The sequence below is a fragment of the Mustela nivalis genome (assembly GCF_964662115.1).
Source record: "Mustela nivalis genome assembly, chromosome: 7".
In the NCBI taxonomy this organism is placed as follows: domain Eukaryota; kingdom Metazoa; phylum Chordata; class Mammalia; order Carnivora; family Mustelidae; genus Mustela; species Mustela nivalis.
Window position 1 is genome coordinate 999,663 of NC_139026.1, and position 19,123 is coordinate 1,018,785.

Here is a 19,123-nt window from a genome sequence, read left to right on the forward strand (position 1 = left end):
CCTCCATCGGTGCTGGGATGTGCTCCCCACAAATCCCGGCAGCCCGTGAGCACCCCAGGCTCCGTCGACCCCAAGCCCCATGTCCGGCTGCACCAGGGCCACGTGGAGGCCGTGTCCCTGCCGTGTGGCCCCTCCTTGGAAGAGGAGCTTGGCAGACGTGAGTGTCGACCCTGCCGTGGAAGGACGTGCCGGCGCCCGCTCGAGGGGGCACCGGTGCCAGATTCCGCTCCGATGAATGCACCCCCCCCCAGCTTCTGTCCGGGGCGCGCTGGGCACGGGCCACACACGTCCCACGCACGCTTTGCTGCCCTGGGTGGCCCCATCTTCCCGCCGTGGCAGGGTTAAGAACCTCGGCTTGAAGAACCTAGGTGAGCGGCGGGCAGGGTTAAGAACCTCGGCTTGAAGAACCTAGGTGAGCGGCGGCGGCTGCCGGAGAGCTCCGAGCGCCACACTCGAGGCCCCTACTGCACTTTTATGGACCATTAACGATTTGCTAATATTGTTTTAGCTTGCAAATTAGCGCGGCTCCACGGTACCGGAAGGTTCCGGGGCTGTCATCAATCAGATGCAAACTCCTCATGCGTGAGATGAAAAACGATTTCCAGTCTTTGAGGCTCAGGCAGCAATTACCGAAACCAAAGTTGGGGGGAGGCCATGTCCCAACGCACCGTTAGCAGTTCTAGTAACTTGGTTTCTTGACGCGGGAGAGACTGGGGGCGAGGGGGGGACGGAAGGCGAGTGCGGACTCGGGGCCACGGGCGGTCCTTGTGCTTGATGCCAGCCGGTGCCCTGGGGCTCCTCTGAGGCCGTGGACAGACGTGGAAACAACCCTGCCCCCCCGCAATGGAGACCCGCGGTTTTTCCTGTTAAAAGACTTAGCTGTTTCTTATTGGTTTTGTGGCCTTTCTGTCCGGAATGTGGTCCAGAGAGGGCACGGGGACGCCGCAGTCTGCGTTTGGATGCTGGCCATCTGCTCTTCCCATTATTATCGAACTCCCCATGATGACGGTCACTTTGTCCCACAGGGAAGATCTGGGGTCCTCAGGACGACAAGCCGAGTCGCGGCCGCCGTCCATCCTGGGCTCCGTGGGCATCCAGAGCCTTGGGGTCCCTGTCCCAGCTGGGGGTGGGGGCGGCCTGCCTGGGGTTCCCCAGCCGCACAGAGCTTCCGGCACTCGGGGCACCCACTCACCGCGTGAGGCAGGCCCTCCCCGTTACTCCTCCCTGAGGCTGAACCGTGTCCTCCCCAAATTCCTGCCTTGAAGTCCTGACGCCCAAGACCTCAGGATGTGACTGAATTTGGAGACACAGTCTTTAGAGGCGATTAAGGTAAAACAAGGTCGTGTCGTGCAGCCCTCACCCATGGGACGGCGTCCTGGTAAGGAGAGATCAGGACACAGACAGGCACGGGCACAGCAGCATGAGGACACGGGGAGGGACGGCGACCACACGGTTAACTGAGGTCCCGGAGAAACAGCTGTGCCCGGACGTGGATCTCGGACTCCTGGGCTCTGGACGGTGCGGCAGTGAAAACCCGCTGGCTGAGGCCCCGTCTCTGGCATTTGTTACAGCCGCCTCCGGCGCGACCGAGGCAGCCGTGTTTCCGAAACGGGGATTCACAGAAACACGGGGGACAAGCAGGCACCAAGCTCCCGCGAGTCCTGAGCAGCAGAGCTGGGGTCCGAGCAGGGGTGGTGGGACCAGCGTTTGCACAGTCGCCTCCCCAGGGACGAGCGCGGTCGCCACAGCCACCACGGAGACTCCGGCGCGCCTTGGGCTTATGCTCGGTTGTCCCTTGGCGGGACAGCCCTGCCTCCCGTGGACACGCAGCCCCAGACCTTCCCCGCACCCCCGCATCCCTGCGCCCGCACTGATGCCCGGGCACGGTGTGTGCGGTTTCCCGGATCCCGCCCCGCTGCGGTGCGCATTCCCGCCAGCCGTCCCGTGAACGCGAGACGTCGCCGCTGAGAGCGGGGTGCTGAGCGCGGGGCGGGGGCAGGGTCCCCAGGGTCTCTGCGCTCACGTCCTGCCACCCCCGCGGCCCCTGCGCCGACAACCCCCCTTTCACCTGGTGTTCGCTTCGTGCGCCCGCGGCTGACGTCTTCCCGGGCAGCCCCTTGCCTCCTCCCGCGCTTCCGCCCCGGCTCTCCTGGTCTCGCTGGGTTCGTGTGGACTTCGGGGGGACGTCGTCTCTCGCGGACGTCAGCGCGTCTGCTGGAGGGGCAGTGGGTTTCGCACCTTCTCTGCGCGGCCTCTCCGCGCGTCTCCACGCCGCCAGACACTCCTTTTTAGGGTCCGCTTAGCGCCTCCCAAGTCCACAAGACCCTCCTGCCCGCCGGCGAGACACACCCTCCGCGCTCTCTGGGTCTTTCCTACAGACGCGTCCTTAAGCTCCAGGACAGACCGGCGGCCCTGAGAGGACAGATGGACAGGCCGGCCGCCCCGAGAGGCAAGTCAGGTTCCTGCAGCTTTGTGCCTTCAGATCGGACTGTAGGGACACAGCTGGCCTCGACAGTCCCTCAAAGCAGAAACTATACTTCGGAGCATTGACGTGGAGGAAAAGCTAATTGCTCGTTGAGAAAGCAAATATGTAAAGTACAGGGTCCCGTGAGAATGTTTCAGCTCCAGCGAAGGGAGGAGGACTGTGTGGGCCACGAGCCGTCTCCGCAGGTGCCGAGTTTCGATGCGAGAATCAACGTGGCTCAACAGAGCGAACTCCAGGTCCGGCCGGCCGCAGGCTCCTGCCAGCGGCACGATTCCGATGGAAATATTTGTACGGAGACGTCGTGGCAGAGAGACGGCTGAGCCCAGGCGGCCCCGGCAGCCTCATCTCTGTGTCGGAGGACGGGAGGGCGCTCAGGCTACGAGGGTCTTTCCCAAGGATGCGCACGGGCGGCGTGAACGTCAAACAGGTGTGACAAGAACGTGTGCGAACCCGGGACGCAGCAGTGTCGGCGAGGGCACCGTGGTGGGGCACCCGGCGACGGTGGGAGGCGCGTCCTTGGGTGGGGGCTGGGACAAGGGGGTTTGGGTTCAGAGTTTTTACTTTACTGTCTTAAACTTTGTATTTTGAAACAGTTTCAGACTTTAAAAAACGCAAGAAGTGAAAAATAAGAGGCTATACATTTTTTAAAAAAGAAGCTGAGGAAACCGTGGAATCGTAAAACCGGTCTTCAATGAGAAAAAGACAGAAAGTAAAGAAATGGATCACAGAGGCGCCGGGAAGAAGGCGGAGGGTGGGAATGTGCCCCGAAACCCCGTGTCCGAAGTATCTCCACGGCTTGTCGACGGTGAACATTTTACGTTAATTAAGAGATACAATAATTAAGAGAATTCAGAGAAAAAAACCAGGCTGCATTAGGACCAGTGTGGACTCTCCCCAGGAGACACGGGGAGTCTGAGAGCGGATAACAGAAGGAAGGAAAACTCTGCCCCACGTGAGCCCTCAGCCGGCGGCGGACAGCTCGGCACACAGCGGAGGAGTGAGACCCGGACCGGAGGTAAGAGGAACCATGACAGGGCGGCCGTTGGACAGGAAGTAAGACAACCCCGCGCCCCTGGGGATTTACAAACTTGCAAATTTCCAAAGATCCAGAAACCCAGTCTGTCATTTGGAGAGATGCTCCCGGGCCGTCAGGGAGACTGCGGGGAGGCGGAGTCAGAGCACGGCAGATCCCCGTCACCCGGAGTGCTGGTAGTGACACCTGAGCCCGCCTGAGCCCACCGAGCCCACCTGGACACACCTGAGTTGTGGGGGAGCGCCTTCTCCCGCATTCTCCGGGGCTGCTCACATCTGCCTGTGGAGCAGGTCCGCGCAACCGGCCAAGGACACAAAGGACAGGAAGGGGAATGATCCTCTGACCTCGGGAATCGAGGGGCATCAGGAGCCGGAGATGGGGAAACGCCCAGCACCGGAGGACTCGGTAATACCCCCCAGAGTAAAGAGGTCGCACAGGACAGGACGGCCTGAGTTGACTCCTCCCCGTGGCGGGGACATCCCTGCTCTGCGGCGACAACGTTTACAGGCTTGGGAGGGATCGGAAGGTTGGTGAGACTGTGTCCCCGGCTCGACCCTGTCCCCCGGCCACGCGCGACCCTCTCCCCAGGTCGAGGAGAGCAGTGTGGTGCGTCCCGAATCCAGAGCTGGGACTGGTTGCCGGCAGCCTGGGGACTTAGCCGCTCTGGGGACTTAGGACACGTCACACTCCGGATTTGCAGTCCAGATAGGTCCACACCCAGCAAGCAAAGCCCAGAGACTTTTCTTACATTATCTTTCCGTAACATACACTTTTCACTCTCATCGTAGAACATTTGGAAAATCCAAACTAATAGAAAATGCAAATTGCCGTCACACAGTTCTGTCCCCTGGGGGTAAATCATGCAAAATGTTGGGTTAATTACTTCAATCATTTTTCATTCACAAATTTTACATCACTGTGGGCATAAAATAGATGAAAGTTTTAATCCGCTCTTATTCTCAAAATTAATAAAGAAAACATTTGATGCTGTTCTGTAACCAGACGTGTCTCTAACCACATCGGATGACAGGTGGACGCCCACGTCCAGCTCCTGGCTCCGACGCCCACACCGGCAGGTCATCCCCGGGCTTTGGCACCCGCTCCGGGGCTGACCCGACTGTGCCGGTGGCCAAAGGCCTCCGTGAGCCACACCATGCCTCTGTCTCGGTGCTTCCTCTCAGTGGTCTGGAGGTTTTGTGTGTCCCGTGAGTGGTGGGACGTAGGGTGGTCGGAGTCGGCGAGCGGGCTCGGGCCTGGGTCCGGTGGGTCCTGGTGCGGTCCGCACACGTGGGGAGCTCACACGTGCTCCTCACACCGCCAGGAGCACTCAAGCCCAAGGGCCCTGTGAGGAGGGACAGCCGGAGCAGCGCTGAGGGGTCACAGCCGGCCGGGGTTGGCAGAACGGCCCCTCGGCCCCACAGACCTGGCGGATGGAATAACATGTACTTTGTGCCGCCGATTGGGGGATGGTTTGTTTTGTAGGAACGCGACTGACAGAGCCACGTCCCGGGCAGGCGGCCCCAGCGCCTGATTTCTCGTCTGTAGGAAGGGGACAGTCATGGCTCCTGGTCACCCCCCACCCCTTCCGAACCCCACGTCCTGGGGCGTCCCTTCCGACTCCTAAGGGTTTTGTTTGTCATTATTTTTCTGTGGTTTTTACTATCAGGTCACACCGGCCGCCGGGCTAGGTTAACTGCAGGTTGGGGTCTATATCTTCCCAGCTTGGGTTCAGACAAGGGTTCCTGGCCGGCAGAGAGCCCGGTCCTCGCTCCGGAAGCTTGGCCACCTGCACGGTCGTCGTCAAGGACAGATAGGGCAGGGGTGCAGAGGACCGTGCCCCGAGCCCTTCACACCAGCCCTGGAAACACACCACTTCCATCGCGGGGACGTGGCCACCCTTAGCAGCCAGGGACACAGGACCCCTCAGGGGACAAGAAACGTGTGGGGCCGGCGCCCCGGCTGTGCTGGCAGGTGTCTGACTCAGGGTCCTACTGGAAGGTCGCTCCGGCTTACCTTCTGGTGACCGCGTCTTGCTCAGAGCCGAGCCGGCCAACGTGCTTTTCCTCCATGTCCCGGACCGGTGCCTTATCTTATCTGCGTGGTATCTATTTGCTGGTGTGTATTTTTGACATTGTCCCTGATTTGACCCCAAACCCTGGGTCAGGGGCTGCTCCAGTTTCCTGCTTGTTGGCTGGCTTCCCGCGACCCCTCCAAGCCGGCCCCTGCTGGGTCGCCTCGGGGACTCCCTCCTCACTGCTTCCGGAGATGGCGTAACCCACTCCTGCACCCCAAAGTCCACGATGAAGCCCCTGACCCCAGATCCCTACCCCAGAGTCTCGTGGTCCCCCCGGCTGCCTGACTGTGACCTGGGGTGTCCTACAGGCACCTCAACCCTGACAGGAGCCAAAAAGAGCTCCTGAGCTCCCCCTCCCCCCCGCCCCCGCAGTGGTTGCTGTCTCTGCGTGCCCTGCGCGTCCCGGACGGTCGCCTGCCTCACTCGGCCGCGTCTGCCCCCGTGCAGGGACCGTCCCTTCTCCCCTCGGTCCTCTGCACCAGCACCCGGGGCCGGGGGCCGCCGTCACGCCGCCCACGCTCCTCCCCGCAGCCTGCCCAGCTTGCTGCCCTCTCGCTGCCCTGGCCCAGCCTGGAGCGACACGGCTCGGCTCCTCCCTGAGCGCGGCTCTCATCTGCTCTTCAGCCGTCCTCGGGGACCGAGCGTCGGCCGGTGCTCCCACCCCGGATGGCACGGTTACGGCGTGGGGACCCCTGCCCAGCCTCCGGCGGTCCCCCGCTCTGCACACCCAGGAGTCCCCTCTGAAGCCCAGCAGGCACCAAGGTCAAGGTAACGAGCCCCCACTGTAAAACACACAGAATTAACCAGAAAAAGTGCATTGCGGTGTCTGCTGAAAAAACTTAAATAAGCCTCGGTTGAGAAGTTGGTCCTCTAGGTTGTGTGTTTAGTGTATTTCTAGAGCCGCAGAGGACTCTGTGTGGTGACAGGGTGGTGGCAGAGAAAGACCCCCTCCCCCTGCACCCCCCCACTGGTGGCGGTGAGATGTCACCGTGGCTGTGACAGCCTGGGCTGTGGCTCGGACCCCTCTGCCAGGGGGGCTCCCATGCACCCCGTGTCCCTGGGGAGAGTCCGTCCCCACCAACCCGCGGGCACGGTGGCCTCAACAGAAGCAGGGATGCTGTCACTTAGAACGCGGGGGCTTGGTTATACTGTGAACCGCTGAAGAGCTCTGCTCCTCATGGTCAACGTCAACACATGATCAAGCCGCGTTTTGCTCACGCCTCGTGTGTGCTGAGAACGGGACACGGCCTGCGGTCGCGCCTTCAGCAGGACGATGGAAGTGCCCGAGGAGGCTGCTTATTCCAACCTCCGTGAGCAAATGCGTGCCGGGAGCAGGTATCTTCGTGCCTTGGACCCAGGAAGCCCGACTGCTTTCTGGAGCTCCTTGGAGCTCATCTCTGGTCCCAAGAGAATGGTGACCCCAGACCTGGGAAGAAGGAACGGAACAAGAAGGCCAGTGTGTCTGACACTCGGGGACACCGGATGTGCGTGTCCCTGCAGCTCCGTGGGCAATGGGGACCATTCTCTGAGTTCAAAGGCCAAATTTCCTCCAAAGAAATCCAAAGATAAGGCAGCTTTCACGATAATTTTGACAAATCCACTTTCATTTCTAATAATCTCCTTGAGAATGACACACTGAGATGAAGTGGGTAGAATGTTCTAGAGCCTAAGAAGACCTGGGTTTGGATCCCGTGTTTGTGGCTGCAGGGCTGAGCCTTGCCGGGCCTCAGTTTCCCCACAGGGGTAACCCCGTGGGAGTCCCATGGTGGCCACCCTCAAGGCGCCCAGGACCAACGCCCCAGGGACAGTGACGGGCGCAGTGTGGCCGCGAGCCCGGCCAGCCCGACTGGGGTCACCGCCGCAGGACTGTCCTGCAGTGCGGACACCACCCTGGATTTATCATCCCTTTCATATCTGAGCAACATAACACAACGATCAATCCAGAAGTCATCATCCATTTCTGTATCTTCCCATTAAAAGGGGCATTTCTCATCTGCGTGACAAAATGAGTTACGAGCCATTTCAAACAGCACTTGCTGCCCCCAGTTCATCTGGGAGCTTCTGCGTCGCAGGACGGAGCAGGAGGGAGAGCCCCGCTCTGCGGGGACACGCGTCTTTATTCTGACGATCCGTACAATTAATCCGCGTGGCTCCCCCGGGAGCTCGGGTGTTTGGAGGACAATTTAATTGACTCGGGGGGGGGGCGGTTCCCTGTGCTGGTCTCATGGTCTCCGTGTGGCATCCGTGACAAACGGGGTCTCTTGCATTTATAGGACCAAATAGGAAAAAATGGTAAAAACATGAATCATATTATAGATTTGCAGGTTGTGAATATTTTACGGTTGAATTCATCAAAAATTTAGCTCTAAGGCTGCTGACTCGGCTTTACAAAGTGCTAACCTGTGGCACAGACTCCTGATCCCTGGGGAGGAGGAACACGATGGTTTCCGGAGCTGGGCAGTAGGAATCAGCGTAAACCTTCATTTCCTTCCCTGTCTGCATTATTTACAGGAGGCGCAGGGCCCGCTTGGAGCTCCAAGAAACTCCATTTTGAGCAAAGTTTGAGAAATACATCACTGCGGCCAACTTTGCTTTGAAAAACCTTGCTAACTCGGGAATAAAAGTAAAGTCTTTTAGGACACAAAGCATGGTGGGCGTGACGGTCCCGAGGGGACCTGCCCTTTCCTCCAGGTGCCCCTCCAGTTCCGGACGCACGCTGTCCCCTCGCAGAAGCACCCATGACCCTGTGTTCCCCAGAGCCCAGCTCCGTAGGCCAGCAGGTGCGCACCCCTCACCACCGGCCTCCCGCATCTCTGCTCCCCGCTACCGCCCGGTTCAGACCCAGCTCAGCAAATCCTGGGCTCCTGACTGAACATCCCCTTCCCTGTTTGCTTCGACCCCATGTGCCGCGTGCGTCTCCTGAATCAAGTCCTGTCGCAGGGAAGGGAGTGTTTGGGGTGTGTGTGTGTGTGTGTGTGTGTGCTTCTGTGTCCATGCATCTGTGTGTCTGTCTCTCTCTGTGTATCTGTGTGTGTATCTGTCTCTATGTCTGTGTGTCTGTGTGTCCGTGTGTCTGTACCAGGGGTTCTCATGTCAGCTTTAGGGACTCACAGGGTCCCTGGGGCTTTATCTGGGGACCATGAGGTCGGACCTAAATTCGAGGTGACACAAGGGCACTGTGGCCGCGTCCCCCGCCCCCCGCGAGCACACGGGGCATTTTCCGGAGGCGGTGGACACGCACGGTCCCTGCAGACTGAACGCCGAAGCAGGAGTGTGCGTGCGGGGCCTCCGGGAAGCTGGGCATCGGGGAGACCCGCAGGAACGCGGATGGCTCCTCTCAGCCCCTGAATGTTTGTTGCTCTAGAGAGTCACCCTCGTCCGTGAAAGTACGGACGTGCGCTCGCGGGGGCATCACCCTGACGAGAGTTCAGGAAGGTCCGCATCGGCCCCTCATTTCTAAGGCAACAGCACGGACCCAGCCCGCGTGGGCGCGGAGGGGCCGGACGGGTCGCCCGCTCCGAGCCCCCGCCCTGGACCCCGCACACCGCCTCGCGTGGACTTCGCGTGGGTGGAAACAAGGCCCCTGCCTTGTTCTCGGACGCGCGCAGCGTAAACGCGCGCACTCTTGCCGGGCACAGACTTGGCACGCGCACTGCTGCAGCGGCGAGTGTGCGCTCACGCGCACGTGCCCTCCCGGTGCGTGTCAGGTGCACTCGGACCCGGAGCAGGCGGTGCGCGCGGACGGCCTGACCACATCAGCACACGTCGGCTCCGGAGCCCGGCGTGGGGTGGCTTCCCGTCCGCGTGCTGCGGACGTTTGTGGACCCCACTGGGTGCGAGCGCGGGGCTTCCCGGGCCGGACACTGGGGCGCTCCGGCCCCTGCCCCGTGCGCTCCCGATCGACTCGCTCCGGGGATGCCGCCCCCGTCCCGTCCTGACGCGCGCAGGGGCTCCACGGGGGCTGCCCCACGGCGAGGGGCTTAGGCGTCGTGTGCTGCGCGCCGGAGGCGGGGGAGGCGGAGCTGCACTTCGATGCTCAGGCTTTCGGGGCAGCCCTGGGCCAGACCGTGGGAGGAGGCGCCTGCCCGTGAGCCTCGGTGGGTGCCGTCCGCGGAAGGACCCTCCCTGTGACGCCCCCGCACCCTTCACTCCCGTGCGCTGGGGTGTGGCCCTGTTTCGACCCGTGTTGTAGATTTTCCACGATTCCCGTGGATCTGGAGCAGGACGGAGGGTCCGTCCTCACGCGGCCGCGCGCCCCAGAAACGCCCGTGCCCCTCGCGCCTCGGCACTGCGGGTCCCTCCGCCGGGGGTGGGTCCTCGCTGGCCCGGGGGTGACCAGGCTACTGCCTTTCCTCCTCTCGTGCGGTCCTGGTCCCGCCAGATCGCAGGTTGTTGCGAACGCGGGGAACGCACGACCCTCGAGGAGAGGCCACTCGAACCGCGGAGGGTTTCCTTTTGCTGTTGCGTATTCCGGGCAAGCTTGTCCTCTGTTTCCTCGGCCATAAGCGCGCCCGTAAATCAGTCCAATGTTCCACTTTCCTGCTCCGCTGGAGGAATGACAAAAATGTACTCTCGGGTTTGAAGGGTAGCTGAGCTGGTCGATGCCAGAGGATGTTCCCGAAACCCAAACCCGAACCCCTGAAGGCCGCGGACCCAGCTACAGGGACCTGCGCAGAGCGGAGGGGCCCACGGCGTGCACATACCTGCGGACGCGACAGTGTCGACCCAGCGGCCACGCAGGTCTCACGGGCCCCTCCCACGCCTGCAGGACACCTGCTCGCCATCTGGTCGCCCCGCCCTCGCACCACAGAGCAGCCCGGGGGTGGGGGGGCGGGGTCGTGCCCTGCGGCTGGCCCCGTGGGCGGCCTTGGTCACGGGCCGAGGATGATGGGTTGGAGCGCCTGGCTGAGGGACAGAGAACCCAGCAGACAGGCGGACGGCCGGCCTCACGTAGGCACAGACTCGGCAACACCTTTACCTGCTATCGCTGGAAACAGACTGAGCGCGCGGTGGGGTCCCTGCGCCCCTATGGGCGCTGAGGCTTAAACTTGAGGTGCAGGCGGCAGGCGGGTGGTCACCTGGGCCTCGTGTCCCGTGCTGGCTGCTGCCCACTCGCCACCCCCACCCGGGCCTCGGGGCCCCCAGGTGCACACGCACCTCGCCCAGTTGTGGCCCCGAGTCTGGCCATCTGAGGGTCAGCCCCGCTGAGAGTACACGGAGAGAGCGCTGCACGTCTGGTTGCAACAAGGTCTGTAGGAGCCCGGTCGCCTGCGGTCCCTGTGACTGGACCTCTGGACTGCTTCCTCTTTCCCACACTGGCAGGCTGCAGCTGCCACCCGCGTCCCCAAGTGGCTGCTTGGATAGGCTCCTCGGGCATCCGAGGGCAAGCTCACAGAATCGAGAGTCTCCGTGTGTGTCCGAAGTTTCCGTTCCTACCCCCACGTGGCCCTGGCAGCAAGCGGACAGTGTGGCCAGGGTTCCCTGATGAGCCTGCGGGGATGGCGGTCCCCCGCCACCAGCCCACTGGTCCCGCTCACGGCCCTAGTGACCCTCCCTCTGCCGCCACCAAAACAGTAGAAACAGCAAGTTCAGCCTCTGGTTATTTCGGGCCGAGTCTGTGGGACCGGCAGCTCGGAGAGACGGTCTGGCTTCTGTGTTTGGGCATCTGGTTCATGTTTGCTTCTAGATTTTACATTTCATAAACTCACGTCTCTTCTAATGTGACAGGTACAGAGTTCTGCTTTGACCAACTCACTCACTTTTATTTTCATTTGCTCGAAAGAGTAAGACCAGTGGCCTCAGGGCTCCCTGCGGACCTCCGGCCGCTCTGCGGCCTCACTTGTAGGGCCCGTCCTTACTTTTTCCGTAAACACACCCACACCCGCGTTTCTGTGGTGCTGTGGGCCCCAGCGCCACCGTCCCTGCCTGCATGCGCGACCGACCCCTCCCCTCACGGGGATTGCAGAGAAAACCTAGCATTTCACACACGATTCTTTTAAGTCTGTGTTACCGGCATTTGGCTTTTGTTTTCAGAATGATTTACGACAACTGCGTTGCTTTCGAATCTGTTACTGAAATGGTGTGGAATCCGCTCTGTGTTCCCAGAGAGAAGCTCGAGCGCCTGTGGCCTCCCTGCCGGAGTTTGCTGCGGGCCCGGGGGTCCCAGGCTGGCCCCGGGGCTGGGGAATGGTCTCAGCGGGCCCAGGGCGGGTCTCAGGCTGGCTTGGGGGTGAGGGTCTCAGGCTGCCCTGGGGGGTTCTCGGGATGGCCTGGGGGGTTCTCGGGCCGCGGCGGTGCTCCCAGGGTCTGGCCCAAGCTCCTCCCCCAGGCCCTCCTGCAACTGTTCCCTCGAACCTTGGACAAATTCATGTATTTCTTTTGTTTTTCCTTTTTACAAACATCCACCGATCACTTTAGATGTGTGATGACTTACTTTGCTCTGCCTTATTTCCCTCCTTTTGAAAAGCAATCCCTTCAGTGAACAGAGGAGGACCGCGGACCCGAGCTGGCTGTGGGGTGTGCCTGGACCCCTCCCCTCACCCCTTTCCCAGCTTTCCCACCTTCTCCTTGGGACGGGCGCCCCTCAGGGCCGGCAGCACCCCTGCAAACCCCTGCCCTTCCCCTCCCCCCGCACAACTCTGGGTGACGGCCCCCGCCATACGGGGCTGACGCTGTGACCTCATGACGCGGCGTGGGGTGTGGTGAGCCTGAAGCTTCCTGCCGGTGGCTCAGGGAGCTGCAGACCACGCTGGCCGGTGGGAAGGATGCTGGGGCCGCCCCCCTCCAGCCTGGGGACCACAGCTTCATATGGCCCCACCCCTGCTTTTGGGGGGCTGCTATCAGGAAGCTGGGGGTGTCTGTCTCGCTTGTCGTGCCTGGGTCTCCTCTCCAAACTCTAAACCCCGACCCTCAGCTTTCCTCTCCGGGCCATGCTCACTCTTTTAAGGGTCCCTCCCTCATAGGGAGCCCCCACCCCCCCGAGTCCTCTGGGAAGAAGCTGGCACTCCTTACCTCCCGAGCCCCCGTGTCTTCTTGGGGGACAGTTTCCGGCTGGTGCCCAGCGACTTCCTCTAATTCAGGTCCAGCAGCAGCGTGTCTGGCAGATTTCCTTTAAACCAAGGTCTCGAGGAGAGATGACGTGTGTACCCGTTCCCAGGGATCCGTGACAAACTGCCCTGGTCTAGATGGTTCAGAAGGGCAGAGAGTTATTCGCACACGGTCTGGAGGCCAGAGACCGGAGATCCGGGGCCGTGCTTCCCGCAGAGGCCCTGCAGCAGGACCCTCCCGGCCTCTTCCAGCCTCCATGCGCTCCCGGGCTGCGGCCGTGGCCCTGTGATCTCGGCCTCTCGCTGCACATCTGTGCGTCTTCTCCTCTCTCAGAAGGACTCGTCACTGGACGATCTTTCTTGAGTCCCTTCAGTTGGCAGCGCTCGGACACGTCCTTCTGGGGACCCCGGTGTGCCCAGCACACGTCCTGCCCCACCCATCAGTCCACCAGGGGCCTCACCCTGGAGTCCTGATCAGAGGGCGAGCCAGCTGTCAGCAGGAATCAGCAAGGGCGGCAGCAGCCGTTCTGCCCGTGGGAACAGTCCTCCTGGATCCTGGCTCACTGGGGTAAGAACCTGCGTCTCCTGAGTCCCACGCTGGTGCGGGAACCGCCTCCTGTCCCGACCTCCAGGGTGAGGCTGGGACCCACACTCCATGAGCAGGTAGGGTTCCTCCCACCTTCTGGCGGGTGAGCATGGCCTCGGCCTCGGGGCTGCTCCTTGCGGGTGACTGGCAAGCCTCGTGTCTCCACTGCTGGCAGTGGGTAGGCTGGTGCCGATGGCCCCCATGGCCCCTGTGACAGGTGCAGCGACCGTCTCTGGAATCTCCCCCTCCGAGAACCAGCAAAGATGAAGCAGTCGGAGCACCAGGCACTTGGCTGAGAAGCACGGAGTCGTGCCCACACAGCTGTGGTGACCTGGTTAATTGGAATTCAGGGACATTCTCTTTAGGAGAAGAGCAATTAGGTGGCTCTGCCTGCCTGTGTGGTGGAGCCAGCCGGTGACGAAGGAGAGTGGGCTGGACGGCCTGGACCCTCCAGATGGGAACCCGCGTGCTCCCCGAGAATGAGCCGTTGCCAGCCCTGCTTTCCGTCCACCCGGAGGGGACAGGCTGTAGGACAGGCTGGAGTGCACACAGAATAACTCCAGGTTTCGGGTTGGCCTCAGTCGTCTTGCTTTACAGAGCTTGATCCTGAAATCACAGTTTTGTGACTCAAGTATTCACAGCCCTCTCTGCACCCTGCTGGCCACGGATGGCTGGCACCGTCGTGTCGGGGGGAAGGTTCTTGTATGGGTCTTTCTCAAATAACACAGATGAGTAGGGTCACCACCACTCGATGCTGCGGGGCCGTGTTTGTAGCTTGCAACAGGCCCCCTCATTCATTTGATGATCTCATTGATCCCCACGTCCTCAGAGGATGGCGGGTTTGACTCAGAGCAAGAAGTGTTCGATCAGCGAGTGTGCATTTTGTTGATTAGGGTTTTGTGGAGGGAGGTCCAGGCGGTGCCCTGGGTACAAATGGTGGCGAGGGAGGCTCCTGTCGGCAGGTGTTACAAAGGATGCAGCCACTGCAGTGTGGAGGCGGCAGAAAGGAGAGGCAGCGACCTGGGGCACAGGCAGGTGCAGGGGTGTAGAGACACGTAAGGAACTTGAAGGGGTCCTGTAAGGCTGTGTGGTCCTGCAGGGAAGTGACATGACTTGGGTAGCGATGGCGGAGCCTCCCTCCAGCAGCTGCTGTGCGCGATGGTGCTGAAGCAGGCAGAGGGAGACGGTTATTGGGATAGCTTTGGGGGTGCTGGGAGATTGGGCCAAAGGAATACAGATGAAGCCGAGCTAAGTGACCCACTAGGGACATCCAGGAATCAAGGAATGGTGAGTGGATATGGGCCCAGGAGCACAGAGTACAGACCCTGAAGCTATGCCCTCGTTAAGTTTTCCTGGAGCTGTTGGCCAGCCCAGCATTGGACTGAGGATTTCATTGTATACGAATTATGTCTAAGTAAAGATGCCAGGAAAACACTTTTAAAAAAAGGTTTTATTTGTCAAAGAGAGAGAGAGAGAGGGAGAGAAAGAGCATGAGCAGGGAACACGGAAGAGGCAGAAGCAGGCTCCTCGCTGAGCAGGGAGCGTGATGTGGGACTCTGTCGTAGGGATCATGACCTGAGCCAAAGGCAGAAGCTTAACTGGCTGAGCCATCAGGGCGTCCCCTCAAAAAAACACTTTATCAATAAGACAGAAAAAATAGACGAAATAGACAAATCCACAGGGAAAAAAGCCTTATTAAATTGGCACAAATAATAGCAAATCTGAATTGTCTAAAGTCAAACAAAGGAGACGGTCCACATCAAGATCCCTGACGCACAAATGCAAACACACGGACTTCTGCTTAGTCTCCTCATGGCTGAAGTATCCCAAGATCTAGGAGTTCTGATCTGTTTTAACCAAATTTTTCCAGAGACTGTACAGGGAAAGAACATTTCTCAAGTCATTTAGGAGACCAGCATGACCTTGGCATCTAAGTCCAGAGAATTAAACGAAGGGAAGTTTTCCCGGTGGGCTCTCTTATAAACATAGACAAAGAAATTCTAAGCAAAATACTAGCCAATCAAGTGTGTACACATGTAACGCTACAAGTGATCATAGCCAAGCCTGGCTTATTCTAAGGATGCAATCTGGTTTAACCCTAAAGTATAGCCAATATCCTGTTTCTGGTTCAGACTCACAGAGTCCCAAGTGAGCATTGCTTGTGCTCTAACCACGCATTCCGGACGCGGACGCTTGAAGAGACACACGCGTCAGAGGGAAGAACGGCACGAGTCCGGACGGCGAGGAGTCAGCGCTGCTCCTGCCGCCCAGGGCACTGCGGGAGCCGAAGTGGAGGAGTCCTGCACACCCAGGCGAGAGAAGCGCCCCCCGGCCCCGTTCTTAGAGACTTTCAGTGGCCCGTCTGGGACCAAATTGCCCCTGGGTACTAGGTGGCTGCAGCAGCTTCTCTCCGGTACAAGTCAGATGTTTTCAAACACAGATGCAGTGCAGGAGAGCTGGGAGAACCCGGTTCTGAGGGTGGTTGGGGTGACGTGAGGCCGCCGAGACAACCCCTGATGTGCTCCGTGCTTCCAAGTCTGCTCAGCAGAGAAGGGGAACAGCTGAAAAGGATCCCGTTAAGGAATTACAGCCCTTCCCAAGTGCTGGCGGCACCACGTGCAGTGCCTACAGAGCCGGCGGCAGGACCGGAGAGGAGTGCTCTAAGCTCAAAGCGGCTGCGTTAGGACTGGAGGAGAGCTCTGATTGGCGCTGGGGTCCCCAACAACCCAAACACAGGCCACCAAACCCATGTTAGGGGAACGCCATTCAAGGACGCCCAATTCTCTTTGAGGCTCAGAGTTTAGGCTCTGATAAGCGACATTTTGGATACATACTTTCAACATATTTGAAACCAGTTATAAACTGATGCAAAGCCCACCTGTGGGCTCACCCGTGGGTCAGACTTACCTCCCATTCTAGCAACCTGGCATTAGAGACGGTGCCCTGTTCTGGATGTGAATATTATTGACTGTAGTCTGGACTGTTCTTATATGCAGTAAGTCCAAAACGGTTTTGAGAAATCATATGCACACACATACATGGAAATGTGACCCATTTCCAAGAAAAGATACAGCGAATAAAAGAAGAGCCAGAGAAGATTGCTATGTTGAATCATCAGAAGGGACTTTGAAATAATTAAATTAAAAAATGCAAAGACTTGGGACTCCTAGGTGGCTTGGTCGGTGAAGCATCTGCCTTCAGCTCAGGTCATGATCCCAGGGTCCTGGGATCGAGTCCCACATCGGGCTCCCAGCTCCACGGGGAGTCTGCTTCTCCCTCTGACCTTCTCCCCTCTCATGCTCTCTCTCACCGTCTTTCTCTCAAATAAATAAATAAATAAAAATCCTAAAAAAAAAGAATGGCAAAAATGAAAAATGTGTAATGCAGAGAACAAAATCATTGAATTAAAAGGCAGATCAATGTAATATATTTAAAGTAAGAGAGAAATGCAAAAAAAAAAAAAAAAGCGTAAAAAAGAGAAAAAAACCCCATACATTTGAGACAATATTAAATGGTATAAAAATATAATTGGAGAGGTAGAGAAAATGAGACAAAAGACATATTTGAAAAGATAATTTTCAAGAATTTTCTAAAAATCAGTGAAAGAAATGGATCAGCCTACGGACTCAGGAAGCTCAAACCAAAGGAGGATAAAGACAAGGAAACCGAGAGTAGGTACATCCCAGCTCAGATGCTGACAATCAGAGACAACAGTAGACTTACAAACGACCAAGAGAAAGGTTTTTTACAGAAAGAAAAAGAAAGGGATGCCTGGGTGGCTCAGTCAGTGAAGCGTCTGCCTTCGGCTCAGGTCATGATCCCAGCGTCCTGGGAACGAGCCCCACATTGGGCTCCTTGCTTTGCTGGGAGCCTGCTTCTTCCCCTGCCTCTGCCTGCCACTCTGCCTCCTTGTGCTCTCTCTGTCTCTCTCTCTCTCTCTCTCTGACAAATAAATAAAATCTTTGGAAAAAAAGAAAAAGAAAGTCAGAAGTCAATTAAACGGCATCTTCAAGGTCCTAAAATAATAAAAATTGTTGATTGTAATTTTATAGCCAATGAAAGTGCCCTGTAAAGATCAAGGAGAAATAAAACGTGCTGAGTCACCTGTGGCGAGACGGTCTCCTGTCCTAACTAACAGAAGGCACTGAATGAAAGGAAACATCATCAGACAGAAGTGCAGATCCGTGAATGAGGATGAAAGTCTGGAGCGCGTGAGGATCTGTGAAATAAGAAAGATCCATCTTCTCTTTTTCACACACAAATTGATAAATATTCGTTGTGAATATAGAATATATACATCTTAAGATAATGATTATTTAAGGCAAAAATAATCCCTATGTGCTTTGAGGTATGTTGGGTTCCACCACGTGGTGACAACCTAAAGGCCAGGAGGTGGGTGAGAGGAACACAGTCTTGTCAGTCTCTTGCCCAGTTTGTGAGTCAGCATGGCCTCCCTGGGAGCACAGTGACCAAGCGCTGGGGCTAGTCTCTGGGCAAATATCTAGGCACCGTGCAGGAAGAGCTAAGGAAAGAACAGAATACAAAAGTAAGTGTTTACGTAGAGCGAAGTGGAACAAAGGTGGAAGTGAGTCAGTGTTGGACAAACTTCAGAATGAGAGCCTTGACCTCTCTCCTAGCAGGAACTCCCGTTGCGTCTGCACTGGCTGCGCACTCAGAACGAAAGGTCAGTGCGGTGAGGTGGGCTCAGAACAAAACAAACAAAAGACAAGGACCCACCAGTGCTTCCTGCTAGAGACAGATGTAACTGTGAAGACGCAGGCCAGATGATGGATGGGAGGTGGGGGAACAGGCCCCACGCCGACCTCAGCTGTCCTTCTCTCCAGCGGCAGACTTTAAGAGAAGGCGTTTTCACGGACATGAAGGTGGATAATTGTATAACGATAGAGTGATGAGTTCACTGAAGGGACATAGTACTATTAGACAAGTACTGGCCTAACAGAGATTCAAAACACAGGAAGCGAAACTGTCAGAAATGAAGACAGAAATATGTAGACACACAACCATGACTAGCAGTTTTTATCACCATCTTTCAATTGCTTGATAGCTTAGGGAAAATATCTCCGTAGAAAATAAATATAATTATCAACCAACAAGTATTACTTGACATTTATAGAATGCTCTAGCCAACCTCTGCACGGTATGTGTTCTTTGCAAACACATGTGAAACTTTCTCCAAGATAGACCTTATCTGGGCTGTAGAAATGGGTATTGACATATAAAAGGAATTAAACACAAAAAAATCATACAGAACATATGCTCAAATAATGGTTTTAGATTGGAAATCAATAACAATGAGATACTTAAATCATTCACAAATATTTGGAAATTAGACCTCGGACTGCTAAAGACTGCATGGTTTGAAGAAGAAACCACAGAGGGAATGAGATCATATTTCAAATTGCGACATAATGAAAATGTGACATATCAAAATCAGTGGTCAGCTAGCAGAATTTAGAGGGAAATTTATGGCTTATGTGTTTTAAAGTGGTATAAATAAATAAAACTATGATCCCACCTTGAAAAAAAAACAATAAAAGAGAAACAGACTTAAGGTGAATAGAAGAACTAAGATCAGAAATCAATACACGTCCCTAAAGGCAAGAGAAACAAAAGTGAAAATGAACGATTGGGACTTGATCAAGTTAAAATCTTCTGCATGTGGCAAAGGAAACAGTTGACAAAACTGAAAGGCAACCACAGGGATGGGAGAAGATATTGGCAAATGACATAACAGATAAAGGGCTGGTATCCAAGATTGTAAAGAACTTATCAAGCTCAGCACCCAAAACCCAAATAACCCAGTCAAGAAAAGGGGAGAAGACATGAACAGACACTTCTCCAAAGAAGACATACAAATGGCTAACAGACGCATGAGAAA

At 57.2% G+C, this 19,123-nt stretch overlaps 1 long non-coding RNA gene across 3 annotated transcripts; it reads right to left on the reverse strand.

The window, feature by feature from the left end:
- Positions 1-247: 247 nt before the first annotated feature.
- Positions 248-13,092, reverse strand: LOC309869028. Of its 3 annotated transcripts, XR_014313954.1 has the most exons (3): positions 12,604-13,086; positions 394-4,941; positions 248-349 (listed from the first exon to the last, which is right to left on the reverse strand). It is a non-coding gene; the product is annotated as an uncharacterized lncRNA (long non-coding RNA). The 3 variants fall into 3 exon arrangements; XR_014313955.1 differs by lacking the exon at positions 248-349 and having other exon boundaries at positions 4,444-6,374; positions 12,604-13,092; XR_014313956.1 differs by lacking the exon at positions 248-349 and having other exon boundaries at positions 4,444-7,018.
- Between the last annotated feature and the right edge of the window lie 6,031 nt (positions 13,093-19,123).